The sequence below is a fragment of the Eleutherodactylus coqui genome, chromosome 4, assembly GCF_035609145.1.
Source record: "Eleutherodactylus coqui strain aEleCoq1 chromosome 4, aEleCoq1.hap1, whole genome shotgun sequence".
In the NCBI taxonomy this organism is placed as follows: domain Eukaryota; kingdom Metazoa; phylum Chordata; class Amphibia; order Anura; family Eleutherodactylidae; genus Eleutherodactylus; species Eleutherodactylus coqui.
The window spans coordinates 31,734,914-31,751,174 of record NC_089840.1 but is presented as its reverse complement, the minus strand read 5'-3'; the positions used below and the strand labels follow the sequence as shown (position 1 = coordinate 31,751,174).

At 43.7% G+C, this 16,261-nt stretch overlaps 1 protein-coding gene and 1 pseudogene across 2 annotated transcripts in view; one reads left to right on the top strand and one right to left on the bottom strand.

Moving 5' to 3' along the window:
- COL8A1 (collagen type VIII alpha 1 chain) overlaps positions 1-16,261 on the top strand; it is an 85,843-nt gene that overhangs the window by 54,389 nt on the left and 15,193 nt on the right. For both annotated transcript variants that reach the window (XM_066599169.1, XM_066599170.1), the window contains exon 3: positions 1,569-1,645. The gene's annotated coding sequence lies outside the window, so the exon portion shown is untranslated. The remainder of the gene's footprint in view (positions 1-1,568; positions 1,646-16,261) is intronic.
- Positions 10,907-12,713, bottom strand: LOC136626449 (craniofacial development protein 2-like; annotated as a pseudogene).

Here is a 16,261-nt window from a genome sequence, read left to right as displayed (position 1 = left end):
CAGATGGGAATGAAACTGCTGTAAATCATTGGTTTCATATTCTGCTTTTTTACGGACTATCGCAGCAGGCGGAAATCGCGCGATTTTCTCGCCCGTGTGGAGCCAGCCTAAGGAGAAAAGATAGCGTTTCTTTTGTGTCTAAAGTGCGCAATTAAATACAGGAGATACCCAGGTTATACCAGCATGGTCCATATCGCTAAATACTGGGAGAAATAAATACATCTCCTGTATACAGTGATATTGACCATGTTGGTGTACGGCCGGTCTCACATCTATGTCGCGGTCTCCAGTCAGAGTTCCGTCGCAGATTCGGCTCAAAATACTGGGAGGAAAGCGGACAGACCCCATTATAGTCAATGCAGTCCGTCCAGTGCTGTTCGATTCTGTCCAGAGGTAAAACTGTTCAGCCGCGGTGATTCATCTTTCCTGATTCATCTCACGGAAATGCGCGGGTTTTTTTCCTTTTTGAAAACATCCGCTCTGTTCAGAGCGGAGATTTGTGTGGAAACGTTGCCAATATGCAATCTATTGCGTATGGACAGTGTATGACACGCAGCTCATAAAGGTGTATAGAGCTCACATTGCGTATGTACGCAGAGAAATAGAGCATGCTGCAATTTATTCCTCTTGCGTATCAATATGCAAAGTCCACACGCCGGCGTGTATGGAACAATGAAAGTCCATTGACTTTCATCAACTCCATTCAGCGTTTATCACACGGCCGTGCAACGCTCGCGTGATATGTGGTGAAAACACGGTTGTGGACATTAGCCTTTACCTGAGTATCTACTGCTTACAATTATATATGTACAGCTGGTATAAGTTACACATCTACCAGTATATAGTGATATAGACCATGCTGGTATAACCTGGGTATCTCGTGTATATAATTAGATATGTACAGCTGGTATATATTACACATCTACCAGTATATCGTGATATAGACCATGCTGGTATAACCTGGGTATCTCGTGTATATAATTAGATATGTACAGCTGGTATAAGTTACACATCTACCAGTATATAGTGATATAGACCATGCTGGTATAACCTGGGTATCTCGTGTATATAATTATATATGTACAGCTGGTATAAGTTACACATCTACTAGTATATAGTGATATAGACCATGCTGGTATAACCTGGGTATCTCGTGTATATAATTAGATATGTACAGCTGGTATAAGTTACACATCTACCAGTATATAGTGATATAGACCATGCTGGTATAACCTGGGTATCTCCTGTATATAATTATATATGTACTGCTGGTATACGTCATACATCTCCCTGTATATAGTTGGGAGGGGTATTGTTTCTCCTTGAGGAGAGCACCTAGAAGGTGGGTGAGGAGGGTGCTTTCCTCAAGAAGAGAGCATACCCCCCCACACTGGCACTTTTATGTATGTTTCACGGATCCGTTTTTTTGGACAAAAAATGGGCTCGTTTCGCGGACAAACATATGCCAGTGTGGACGGCCCCTCAGACAGTAGAACTCTACGGTGTTGTATTAACCATTTATTGGTAATATTCTGTGTTCACGGTGACTGTGACCTTATTTATTGCAGGACGTTACTGGCGACCGAGATTTCTATCCACATTTACATGAAAAAGAGCATTTTCTTCGGCTCCTCGAAGCTTAAATGTAAGTCATGGAAAGTGATTGTGGAAAGCAATATGTGACCTCCCTGTACGTACAATCTGAGCCGCGGGGAAACTGTCAGCATGTAGAACAGCTCAAATGTCTACAAAGGATCTACAGGGTCGGCCATGGAAAAGTAGGCCGGCACCAGACTCTTATGAAGGCTGGCTAAAAGAAAATCTGCCTTTGTTGCCCATAGCAACCAATCACAGTGCAGCTTTCATTTCTTATACTGCTGAGGTAAAATGAAAGCTGCACTATGATTGGTTGCTATTTCTTTTACTGCTGAGGTAAAATGAAAGCTGTGCTGTGATTGGTTGTTATGAGCAAACAAAGGCAGATTTTCTTTTAGCCAGCTATCTCTGTTGCCCCTAGCAACCAATCACAGCACAACTTTCATTTTACCTCAGCAGTTTAAGAAATGAAAGCTGTGCTGTGATTGGTTGCTATGGGCAACAAGGACAGGTTTTCTTTTAGCCAGCTTTCATAAGAGTCTGGCTGGCTACTTTTCCAGGGCCCGTCCTGTACATACTGTAAATCTAATAACAAATGAGGCGGGTCTATAAACGTAATATGGGAACGTTCTCTCTATATATTACTTATATGTGACTGTATTAACACATAGAGCTACCATGTATTTTAACATTGACCTTGAAATGCCCTTTAATACAGGGTTTCGTATGGCAGCTCAGAAGCAGGTAGGACACGGCGGTGTCATTGGTCAGATAGTGGTCGGTTGAAGGGGTATTCCCTCCACCCGTTATCGACAAAGGGAGGGGGCAGGAGACTAGCACACTAGCTCTGCTAAGCTCCCGCCACCGTCCCACCCCTCGCCTTGCCGGCAGTCAACAAGGGGCGGAGAGGGGGTGGGAGTTTACCACACTAGCTCTTGCCCCCTCTCTTCGCCGGCAGCCGGCAAGGTGTGGAGAGGGGAAGGGAAGGGGGAGGGAGTTTAGCAAAACTAAACTCTCTACCCCCGCCCCATGGTATTCCGCGCTGCGGCATATATACGCTGTACTCAGCCCATCTGAAGGGGCGTTGATACGGGAAATGCAGCTGCGACTACGTCTTGGCTGACTTGTGTTAATGCGATTTTCTGCCACGATGCGGCTGTAAATCACAGTAAAACGCGCACAGGTGTGCGCAAAAATGCAGCGCCCATTGCGCAAATACGCAGCGCAATTGTGTGCGTCCCATGCTCTAAAGGGGTTTTCCAAAACTAGAAAAACGGACTTAAAATAAATAAAAATTGAATACTCACCTATCCTGGCAGTGTGCCCGTCGCAAGTAATCCGGAAGCAGCGGCGGGCAGTCATGTGCATATGACCGCTCAGCCACTCCCAGACTTCAGAAGCCATAAAGTAATCACCACTGAAGCCTGTGAGCGGCTAAGCGGTCACAGGCACAATGAACGCCATGTGGCTGCCAGCCGCTTCTTTTGGTTTTCGTGCGACCGAATACACTGTGGGACAACAGAGATGTAGCTTGATGCTGCTGGGCCCCAATGCAAGTTCTTTAACAGAGCCCCCCAACTATAATACTTGATTCACAGTAATGGTCTACTAGAAGAGAGACGAATATGAGCTGCAGGGCCCACGAGTGACTGCATTTTCTGCCCCCCCCCCCCCAATTGTAGTTGCTTCCCGACTCGACAATGTCCAGCAGTCCCATAGAGAGGATCAGATTGGTAAAGCGCAAGCACTCCACCACCGTTCCATTCAAATGGGGGTACTTTAATTAGTAGCTAATCAATATGAGTCGCTGGGACGGATTTGCCTCAGTGGACACGTTTATTCACAGACGGTTTTCTGAGTAGAAAATATATTGAAAGTTAAAGAGCCAATAAATCTAAAACCAAAATGTGCCATCAATAAAATCCTCACATCACTAGTTGATTACTATAAGAACAGTCAACCTTACAGCTGCATCTGCAGCTGCGAAGTCAACAACCCGGACAATAACAAGTACGTCATGTACAATGGACAATGGACATTAGGCACCAGACCACACTGCTGAGATGTTTGGCTAGTTTGATGCTCCTCATTCTTATCCTTCAGTTGTTCGGACAGACATATGGGTTATGTCTTACCGTTTCCTGACGGCAAGGAAGAACAGCTAATTGTTTGTTGATTGCGTGCTAAGTAAAGAACGAGGACGCACGTAGTCCTCAAAACTTCTGTTTGCTTTCCCATTGGGGAGATCATGGGAAACTGAAGCTCAACTTCTGCCAATGTGTCATCAGAGGGCGACTCACAGCTTGTTAAACGGCCAAGATAATGTCACTAGATAACTTTGCTCCTACTAAAAATCCCCAGAGGAGATATTAATAGCTGAAAAAAATGCATAATTTGAATATTTTTTTGAAGTATATGTAAATTTTAAGGCGTTGTACACTGCAGTGCTGATCATTTTTCTCTACACTGCAGGCAATGTCTGGTTTAGTAAACCCATTTCCTAATGCCCTCTTAGGGACTCATGAAAGTATAGGGTATTCACAGTTTAGGAATCATATCTATTAGGCCAGAGCAGACAGCAACTAGCTTCTCCTGTTCTGAAGGAACCAACATTTCAGTGGGAACTGTGTAATACTTAATTTCGCCTGCGGAGGAGCTGCAGTGAAATTGAGCATTTATACAAAGTTTGTAGCTGAGTGCTGAGGGGCCTCTCTGTCTCTATGTAATGGGGGTGTGGTTTTGTTAAACCAACACCTGAATGCTGTCTCTCTATTGTTGAAAGTGTGTTAAAAATTGCTGTTTCTGTTATTACCATTATATTAAGCAGTTTATATTGTGGGTCGCTGGTGTGGTCATATGGTCCAAGGGAAAATTCCCATGCACAGTGGCAGTGAGAACCTGTGTGATGGCAGAGATGAACAAAGGGACAGCCACAGGTGAACACTGGCAGCCTATAGCTGAGACCATGGTTCGATGTTGCCTGTACAACTGGTCTGTCAGGACCCATTGCCAGTAAAGATAGACCAAAGAAACAAAACTACAGCTTCACAAGGACTGCAGCCAAATGGACCACAGTTGAGACTGTTACAAAAAGCAAGAGGCATGGTTCTGCAACTCTTCGCATTTATCGTTTCCTTCAGACTTTGAGAGTTATCTTTCTCTACCAAGTATGCCTGGAGAACTGTAAGTTAGGCCGGTCCTAAATAAAACCACTTATATGCACACCACCAGCCAGAATATACATGATTGAGAATTGCTACAAATGCAGAGCATTGTGTGGCACAGAGTGCAGAAATGCAGTCCTAAGCTCTTGCTCATGACCTGAAGGCTGCGGGTTCAATCCCCGCTTGGTTCAGGTAGCCATCTTCATCGTTCTGAGGTTGGTAAAATGAGTACCCAATTTGGTGGGGGGGGGAGAATAAATTACCTGAAAGCGCTGCAGAATAATTTAGTGCTAAACAAATAAGATTTATTTATAAAGTTGACAGTTATTGCAGGGGTACGCATCCACCAGTTGCAGACAAGTCTTTGGTTAATACCTAAGTGACATTCGGACTGTGTGCAGTAAACCGCCGATTATTACAGGGTTGATATGTTTGGCAGTAATATCACCTGTTCTATGGTTAAAGTGTACTACAGATCTTTGTGATTACCGATTACTGTTGTATCGTTTAGCTGGAGCGAGTTAAGAGTAACTGCATGACTTTCTGCAAGAGACAAAAACTTCTATTACCATTTCATTCTCTAAGTTCATTTGTTATTTTTGTAAGCCTGGTGTCCACCTCGTACCCTGGTCCCTGTGCCGCCTGCCCCTACCACGATCCCTATATGCCACTATTTCTGTCTCTTTTGGACAGTTTTTTCCCTTTCGACCTTTCTCATTGCCAATGTCACTGTCTATTTTAGTTTTTCTGTCTTTCAGTTCTACTCTGTGGGTCTCTTTTCTAAGTCATTTTCTCCGTCTTTTTGGGTCATTCTCTCTCGGTCTCTTTCAGTTGTTGTCTGTCTCTTTTGGCTGCTGTCTCCTGTTCTCATGTTTTTCATGCATTCCACTTGTTTCTAATGTTCACCAATGTCATTTACTAAAATATGTCAGTAATGAACCAGATTGGAGAGGACATAAATCTTTCAGGACTAGCGGATCTGATTTCATTAGCATACGTGATTATTCTTAATTATGGATGTTTTGATGAAACTGACTTGGCACGACTACTCTTCAGTTCTGGCACTTTAACATAGGTTTGAATTACAGTATAACACGAGCAGACCGTGCCCTAAAGACATGATCACACAGCACCCAAATAACCTCTTCTCCTAGTGCCCAAATAACACGATCACATGTAATGGCCCGGAGTTAAGAGGGCACCTCCATAATGTATGAATGCATTTGTCTGGTGCCTTTGTGTTGTCAGTGTCTTCTATGTTGCATGAATATAATGTGTATTGCATAGCTGCAGCACTGAATTGGTTAACTGCCTGGTATGTGAGATGTCTGGAAAGTGGAAAGTAGAGAGAGGTAGAGAGAGAGGTAGAGAGAGAGGTAGAGAGAGAGGTAGAGAGAGAGGTAGAGAGAGAGGTAGAGAGAGAGGTAGATAGATAGATAGAGAGAGAGGTAGATAGATAGATAGAGAGAGAGGTAGAGAGGTAGATAGATAGATAGAGAGAGAGGTAGAGAGGTAGATAGATAGATAGATAGAGAGAGAGGTAGAGAGGTAGATAGATAGATAGAGAGAGAGGTAGAGAGGTAGATAGATAGATAGAGAGAGAGGTAGAGAGGTAGATAGATAGATAGAGAGAGAGGTAGAGAGGTAGATAGATAGATAGAGAGAGAGGTAGAGAGGTAGATAGATAGATAGAGAGAGAGGTAGAGAGGTAGATAGATAGATAGAGAGAGAGGTAGAGAGGTAGATAGATAGATAGAGAGAGAGGTAGAGAGGTAGATAGATAGATAGATAGATAGATAGATAGAGAGAGAGGTAGAGAGGTAGATAGATAGATAGAGAGAGAGGTAGAGAGGTAGATAGATAGATAGAGAGAGAGGTAGAGAGGTAGATAGATAGATAGAGAGAGAGGTAGAGAGGTAGATAGATAGAGAGAGAGAGAGGTAGAGAGGTAGATAGATAGATAGAGAGAGAGGTAGAGAGGTAGATAGATAGAGAGAGAGGTAGAGAGGTAGATAGATAGATAGATAGATAGAGAGAGAGGTAGAGAGGTAGATAGATAGATAGAGAGAGAGGTAGAGAGGTAGATAGATAGATAGAGAGAGAGGTAGAGAGGTAGATAGATAGATAGAGATAGAGGTAGAGAGATAGATAGATAGATAGATAGATAGAGATAGAGGTAGAGAGATAGATAGATAGATAGATAGATAGATAGAGATAGATAGATAGATAGATAGATAGATAGATAGATAGATAGATAGATAGATAGATAGATAGATAGATAGATAGATAGATAGATAGATAGATATGGGATAGATAGATAGATAGATAGATAGATATGGGATAGATAGATAGATAGATAGAGATAGAGATAGAGATAGAGATAGAGATAGAGAGAGAGAGAGAGTTTAATGAGGTACTCAGGGTCACCAGCCAGGCTCATAGCTGAAATTCGCTCTGGGACTCCCGCATGCGGAATCCAACCTATTCATGTGAGCCCGGGCTAGCATAAACACACAGCGCCAAAATAAGACGAACACACAACGCCAAAATAAGATGAACACGCAGCATCCAAATGACACGATTGTACAGCGCCCAAATAATATGATCATGAAGTGCCCAAATAACACAAACACACACCTCCAACTGTTTCATTGTCCGCCAGTCAGAAACAGGGGGTGCCATAGTAACACGCCCCTGTGTCTATTGGAACCATTTCCAGGCACTCGGCAGAAGGACATTTGGTCTCATGGCCCCCGTTAAGTTTACTGCCTTTGACACCCACCGTCACCTCCGTTTGCACTGGTATCATGAATTATAAAAATTAGATTGCTTCAGAGTGGATCCGGGTTGTCTTCAGTGATGAACCTCGGTTTAGTTTGGGCGCGGACAACGGCCGCATTCGTGTTCAGAGACCTCTGGGTGACCAGCTCAATCCTGCCTTTGCTGTGGAGCCAAACACTGCCCCTTCTGGAATGATGGTCTGGGGGGCCATCACATACAACAGTCGGTCACCCCTAGTAGTGGTACGAGGGACAATGACAGCTCAGCGATGTGTTCAGGACATCCTGCAGCCACATGTGTTCCTCTCACGGCGGCTTCCAGCAGGATAATGCTCGGCCGCACACACCAGGGGGTCCCAGGAGCCCCCACAACATTGTCACACTTACGTGGCTTACCCGTCACCAGATTTATCACTAATGGGACATGTTTGGGACCATCTGGGATGCCAACATCGACAGCCTAGGAGCCTCCATACTCACCTGTATCACATCTTGTATCTAAGCTAGAGGCGGTACAACAGGGTACTAGAGCCTCCATATCCACCTGTATCACATCTTGTATCCAAGCTAGTGGCAGTACAACAGGGTACTAGAGCCTCCATGCCTGCCCTTATCACATCATGTATCCAAGCTAGAGGTTGTACAACAGGGTACTAGAGCCTCCCTTTAAGGGGTCAGTTTTCTGCAATAAATGATCCTTTTGCTCTAATATTGTAATCACTTACTTATAGCAATGTTCAGTCCATTCTGACAACTCCTTCTAGGGAATGAATTTTTTTTCCCCAATGACTATATGAAATGTTACGGTAAAGTATATTTCCTTGGCGCTCAATTGTGAAACGTTGATAAAAATGAAACTTGATCTTTAAAACTTTTTTTGCGATCTTCCAGTCAATTACGCCACCTAGTGCCAGTTTGGTAAATTACACACATCAAGCTCAATAGCTAATTGTGAATACTGGATAACAGCCTCATTATATTCTCATTGAGTCATTTAACGAACCCATAAAACTTTTACAGTTGGTTTGTGTAAGTGATTCTTTTTGTAAGTGTAAGCAGCAGTTAGAGCCGAAGTGAGCAAACAACATGTGCAAATAAACCTATTACACCCGTAGGGAAGAACTTAGTCAGCAGCTGCTATCTCAAACAGTCACACCAATATATTACACGCACACAATGTACGTGCGAATAATACGCAGTAAATGGCGGCAAATGAAAGTACATTAATTCTAATTGTTCCACTCAGACTTGCGTATATTTATTGCATATGTTGCACATGAAATAAAGAATGCGGCATGTTCTATTTTACCACATATGATGCGCGTATGAGCTCTAGTGTTCTCTATGGGTACATTCGTGTGGCGTTTTTTAAGCATGTTGCTGGGAGACCTGAAAAGCAAATTGAAAAAAAAGAAGAAATCAAGAAGCCAGTTAGTACAGCGCATGCATAATACACTGTACATGCGCAGGTATATGTGAGTAAAAATGCGACAATACGCAGGATATGCAGCTCCCTATGGCAGTAAAACGCTGCGATTTTTATGCAGCGTATTCCCATACGGTCGTGTGACCTCGGCTTCTGTTCATCAGTTACGTGAAATCAGCTTTATTTCTGCTACTTTACTTCCTAAATATATGGACATTTCGAAAGAGGGGCCCCTGGGTGGAGTATGGGGCTCTCCTGGAACAGGAAATTCTAGGCTTACCTTAGCCTGAGTTCATGTATTATGCCTGAGAAACTGATTAGAAACTGAATACTTGAACCCAACAGTATCTTTCAAAAGGTAGAAGATAAGATCTGCTATTTTGGACCTAATTCTTACCAACAGGGAGGGAATGGTTGAGGAAGTAAGGATGGCTGGGTCCTTAGGAGGCAGTGATCATGTGATCCTTGAATTTTGATAGGGTGGAAGACCTGAGAAAACTCAGACCTCGATGTTGGATTTCAGAAAGGCAGATTTTAATGGACTCAAAAAGAGGGTAGGAAGAATCCAATGGCTGGATATTCTTAAGGACAGAAATGTCCAAGAAGGTTGGGAAAGATTGTGAAATGAGATTCTCAAAGCACAATCATTAACAATCCCTAAAAGAAGGAAGAATGGGAAGCATTTAAGGAAACCAGGATGGATGAACACAGAACTTACACACATGCTATACAGGAAGAAAAATATGTTAATCACATGGAAAGAGGGGGGAATATCTAAAGAAAAATATAATGTGGTCTGCAGAAACTGTAGGGCAAGTGTCAGAAAAGCTAAAGCTGATAATGAATTGAGGCTTGCAAGAGAGGCCAAAAGAAGTAAAAAAAAGGATTTGAGGGTATGTCAAAAGCAGAAGAAAAGTCAAAGATGCTATTGGATGAAAATGGTGAATTGGTTAAGCATGATGTTGAGAAGGCGGAACTTTTAAATTCCTATTTTGTATCTGTTTTCTCTCAGAAAGTAGATGGAACATCAACTGATTTTCCCTGTGCTATTGGGGGAATAAAAGAATGCAGGCTTTCTCTAAGCCGAGAGATTGTGAGGGAACACTTAGCTAACTTACATGAATTTAATTCTCAAGGTCCAGATGAATTACACTCTAGGATACTAAAGGAAGCAGCAGAGGTAATTGCTGAACCACTCACCATAATCTTTGTAAATTCCCGGAGAACAGGAGAAGTCCCAGAAGATTGGAAAAGGGCAAATGTTGTCCCTATCTTCAAAAAAGGGAAGAAGGTGGACCCAGGAAACTACTATTACATATTATAGGTATATTATCTATGCCTGGTGATTTATTTTTGGTCAGTTGTTTCATTGGCATAACCACTTCTGACTCCATAATGGAGGCTCCAAGTCCACAGTCTTCACCTCACGCAATGGTCCAGGTATGTGGTTGCAGGTATATTGTGTAATCCCTCCACCTATCCTTGATATTCTGTTGGTCTTTCAGTTCCTTCCCATTTTTGCCTTTGATTGTGCTGTTGCGTGTCAAGAAAGGTTTTCGGACCATCTTGACCTGTGAGACTAGGCCTCGGACATGTCCTTTTATGGCTTCTGCTTCTAGTAGCTTGAACGCTCATTCCAGTCCATTTCCTTATCTTTCCTTGCCGCTCACTGAATATCGGCATTTAGTTGCCGAACTCCATCTTTGTTGCCAGCCGCTTTTGCTGCTCTTCTTTTATCGACTATTCTGAGGGTTTGCTCAGCCAATAGCGTTATTTTTCCTGCTTCTTATAGGTGAGATGCTTACTGGCTGTTTCCATAACCGTGGACTGTATATCATTCTATAGTTCTTTTGGATACTTTTCTGATGTGTCAAGCAGTTTGAATCTGTTGGTTACCTCAATAGTGTATGATTGGGGGATTTTAGAGGTGTTGAACTTTCTCAATGGAGCGCCTTTCTTAATGCTGCGGTATTTGATCTTGATCTTAGCTGCAAGTAGTTCATAATCAGAGCTGCAGTCAGGGAAACGACTGAACTTCGCCACCGATGATGACACAGGATGTAATCAATCTGATTTTGATGGAGGCCATTGGGAGATGTACATGTGTGCAGTCAGTGTTTGGGTTGCATAAACCATGTGTTTGTTATCTTGAGCCGATTTTCTTCTGTACCAGGCGATCACCGGCTTCATTTCTTTCACCAATCCCAAATCTTCCTGTGAGGGTTGCTTCTGGCTGGCTGCTGACTTTTGAATTGAAGTCGCCCAGAATGTAAATGATGTCCTTCTTTGGAACTTCGTTTAGAGTTTTCTGGACGTCGGCATATAAATCTTCAATGGTTTCCTCATCGGCATCCATCGTTGGGGCATAGACCTGTAAGACTGAGATGTTCACTGGCTTACCATGTATCCGGATAGCAATGACACGGTCGCTGATTGTTCTAAAACGTTCTACTGCCTTTGAGGACTGCTTGTTTGTAATAAAGGCTACTCCATTCCTCTTGATATCCTCGTGTCCGGCATAGCGCAATGTGAAGTCATCAAACTGAAAATATCCATTACCTGTCCAGTGCAATTCGCTAATTCCAAGAATATCAATGTTAAGTCTTGTCATTTCGGGTTCCACAATGTCCTATTTCCCTAGACTCATGCCCCGCACATTCCATGTTGGTAGTATGTGGGCTTTGGTAGAGTGCAGTCCTTACCTTTTATCATGAGGTGCATCAGCAGCCAGGCTTCCCGAGGACTTTCCCCCAGTTGTGTCATGAGGAAAACCCTGACTACTTATCATCAGGCCTTGCTCTTCCCCAGTCGCATTTAGAGAATCCTTTGGCCTGGGGGGGCCTGCTATCGGATACCATATCTGAATCATTGGAGAGCTCTTTCATAGGGTTTCCAAGGCAAAGTTTTTACAGATTAGGTCGCCAGGTCTTTTCCTAACCCTCTCCATTTATCCGGGCTTTGGACTGGCATATAGGGATGGCTCCTACACGGTTGGGTTTGCCTATTGACAGGGCTTAATCCATGTGTGCCTCCACAGCAAAAACCGTTGCGGAATAGCCATGGATTTCTGCCGCGGTTTTACAGTCAGAATCCACGCTAAAAAGTTCTCGGTGGATTAACTATTACAGAACTAATCCCCCAGCACTGTATTTGATGCAGTTCTTAGCGCTGTCCTCACTGGAACGTCAGAGGTGCCCAAGACATGTAGGAGCGATTGTGGGCCTATTAGATGCCCACTAGATGGGTCTCGCTGATTCCTTGTAAGATCCCTAGAAGTTTAGTGTCTGAAAGCAGATTCAGTGATTAATGAAATAGAACTGTAATGTTTGTACCTCCTTTCCCTACTGTGCAGCAGTTCCATGGGCCGACGCTGCGACGCTCCTGTTCCTGGAAGCTGGTAGTACATTGTCAGTATTTGTCCTTACGGCAGCTGCTCAGTAGACACATTCTGAAATCATAAATCACTGTTACCAGATTGTAGTTTCCAGGCTTGTCAGATGAGGAACAGAACTCGCTGAGCTCAAAGTGCAAACAGCTGCATCGTAGAGTATCAGCTGCCGAGGAAATAATGTCCCGTACATGTCAGGCTTCGTACACGGCTAAGAGCGGTATTGGGCCGTGAAACTCAGGCCAACATTGTGCTCCTGTATGTGCGATGTTTTCATGAATGCCAGGGGTTTTCGGTACTTCAGTACAGTTGTGATCTGCCACTTTCAGCCGCACCGGAGGATCGGCAAGTGTTTCCATCGTCTCCAATGGGAAACCTCGTTGCATACACGCCGAGTCGATATACGGTGTCCTTGTCTGCAGGGGGGAGGGGGGATGGAAGAGCCAGAAGCAGGAACTGAGCTCCCGCCCCTTCCCCGCCCCTTGCCACTATTTGCAATAGGAGGGGTGAGACGGGGGTGGGGCTAATTCCCAGCGCTTAGCTCCGCCCCACCCCTCTCATTGCAAGTAGTGGCGAGGGAAGGGGTGGGAGCTCAGTTCCTGCTCTTGGCTCTTCCATACTCCCTCCCACCCCCTGCAGAGAAGGACACCGTATATCGGTTCGGCGTGAAAACTGAGCCGATATATGGTCGTCTAAATAAGCCCTTAGGCAGCATTACACAGTAGAGCTGCATGCACAGAACTTGTCCTGCAGGGCTTGGAGGTCATACAGCTCCATAATATAAAGCCATATGCCCCATGTGTGCGATCATATGGCCTTCGTTTGCTACAGTATGGGCTCCATGTAGATAATATGCCCCCAAAAATCAAGTCTACATTTATCGTCTTCGGACGGCATCACACGAGTGGATTTTTCCGCGCGGAAAAATCCCACTTGCAAAACGCAGAAAATAAAACCCATTGATTTAAATGACTTCATTCTCATTTTTTTTTTTCTTATGTGGGCGGTTCTCACAGGCGTGAAAAATAGGACCTGCTCTATTGTGTTAACATTTGCACACCAAAGAGGCCCATAAAGGTCTATGGAAGGCGCACAAATGTGCATATATGTACACGCGGGTATGCACAAAACGCTGTGTATACCCGCAAACATCGGCACCTCGTTTGACTTAACAGCCATTTAAATCAGGGTGAGACGATTCCCCCGCCCTTGTGAACTAGCGATGCCTGCGCAACAATGCATAGTATACACAGGCACATTCGTTCTCTGCGCAAAAAAGTTGCGCCGGAGCGAGCACATTTTGCAATACATTTTGGAATCCTGGTTATACCAGCATGACAAGTTATCCCATATCCACAGATTGGGGTATAACTTGCTTATCAGTGAGGGTCTCATCGCTGGGACCCCCACCAGTCTGAAGAACAGGGATCCCTTGTCCCCCGCCCTCCCCACTGCAGGCTCACCTCACACCTCTGGGTTTCAGTTATTCCGTTCCGTTTAATATCCCAGTGACATCAGTGGAGTTTCTAGGACTCTCCATGTGTCTCAGTTCATCTCCATGCCGTCATTGTTTCCGTAAAAAAAAAGCAGAAATGTATCAAGTCGGTTGCACTATTTTTTTTCATACAAAAACCTATTGGAAAGTAGCCTTTTTATACATTCTTGCCGATAGAGAATGGATGCAAGTGGAAAGCCTTTGGTTTGTATCCACAATCTGTTCCATTTAACGGAATCACATTTTCTTCTGTGCCTAATCCGAAGGAAACGAGGAAAAAATGATTTACACGAGATCAGATCAATGAAAATGGACCCCAAACTGGCCCAAATTGAGGCTCATATTTCCATTTTTGGATCGAACCATCTAATGCTTCATTCACATCTGACTTTTGGCTTTATCCAAGAGTCCCGTCAGGACTGTCTTTTTAAGGCTACTTACACACAGGTGAGCGTGATAACAGGCTGTAAACAGGTATTTACCCGTGGATGCGAGGCGATTTTCAAAAATGACTCGCATCGCATCTGTGAAGTTCCCATCCTCTTGCGTGAGTTTTACGTACGATAGAGGATCGGAAGTGTTTCCCATTGATTTCAATGGGTAACCTCGCATTGCACTCGCATGCACATCACACGGCATGCAAGAGCAATGCAAGGCATTCAAGGTCCCATTGAAATGGGAGGAAGAGGAGGAGGTTCCCATGCTTCGAAACACGTATACACGCCTGCCTTATGGCGATCGTGCCTATGGCGACCGTGTCTGCCTTGCAGACCTTCAGGTATTTTTGGCTTTTTCAGTGTTTGTGAGTTAACGTATGCAAGCTAGTTTAAAAAAATAAAGAGAGATCTTTTTGGCAAAATACCTAATATCAATAATGTATACCACATCTGAAGGTAGCGCCACATTCACCCCTCTGAAAGAAAATTTTGTTTTTTCATTCTTTGTTGTTCTATACATGTTCCCATTGGGTATTATGTTTTATAGGGTGGGCTGCACCTTCCATAAAAAAGAAGACCTTTTCACCTCATCCCAGCAAACAAAGCTCCCTACTTTCACTTTCATCCCGTTTCTTTTCTACCGGGGTTGCTCCACCTTTTTTCTTCGATTATTCTACACATTCCTACTGCAGTGGCCAGGCTTGGTATTACAGGCAAACTTCCCCCATTTAATTCAGTCAGAAGTTAGCCTGCAGTACCAAGCCTGGCCACTGCAGTGAGAATGGATCTATCTCCTTCCTGCAGAAATCTGCTTAGTACATGAATGCACCAGCCTCGTAAATGACTGACTGGTAGGGATTCCAGACAACAGACCCCTGCAGATCTACTATTGGTGGCCTATCCTAAATAGTATACAAGTAGGCAACCCCTTTAAAATCAGGCTGTCCACACAGACATGAGATTGTTGTCAAATCATATCAAAGTCATCCAGAAATATGTGCCAGTCGCCAGTTTTAAAGCTGTCCAACACATAAAGTATCAGAGGTCCAAAAACTGTAAAACTACAAGGAACAGATGTTACACGTCGTGATGCAAAGTTAGTATTATACAGTCGGCCAATGCTGTGTCATCTACAGCTGCGTCCCCTCATGGACAAATAACACTATTAAGAAATGGCAATATAATTCAATATTTATCATGGGAAACTGAGGAACAGAAGACAGTCAGCAAAATCTGGACCATCAGCATCACACCTACATGTCTTATAGTCGTGGACACTCGTCTTATCAGAAGTTGGCGGGTTTTGCTGTTCCTTGGATGTTCTTTTGGGGTATTGTGTGACCTGGATGAGTTGTCACTGGACCATTTAGCCATTCTGGCGGGTCAGCCCTTCCTGGGAAAATTTATGACGGTTCATAGTCATCTCCATTAGAAGATAAGGAGGTTTGATGAAGCCTCGGAGTCTTAATATCTTTCTACCCTTTTCCAGACCGATATACTTAAAGAAACTCTCAGTCTTTTCGGACTGGAAACAAGAAGAATCTACAGATATGTCCAGTAGAGCAAAGTGTGATTGTTCTCAGTAAGAGAAACCAAGTCACATTGTAGATATGATAGCCATTAAAAGGTAACAAAAATACATGATGTTGTAGCAAGCTTTCGGATCGGTCCTTTGAGGATCTGAAAGCTCGCTGTAACATCATGTATTTTTGTTAGCCATTAAAAGTATCATATCTACAAGATTACTTGGTTTCTCTTACTGAGAACATCATAACATTATGTATCATCCTCTTCTTTTTCTTAAAAAGACAGCGCTTAAATTTTCACTGAAAGTCACAACATTCAGTAGAACACAGCGGCACATAAATCAACTTCTTCGATGTGACAGCAGTAAGGCACATGTAGTAGCAGGCCTTCTCCATATATGTCCAAGCTATCCAGAATCTAGTAACTCGCTTCTCTTTAGTTCTGATCC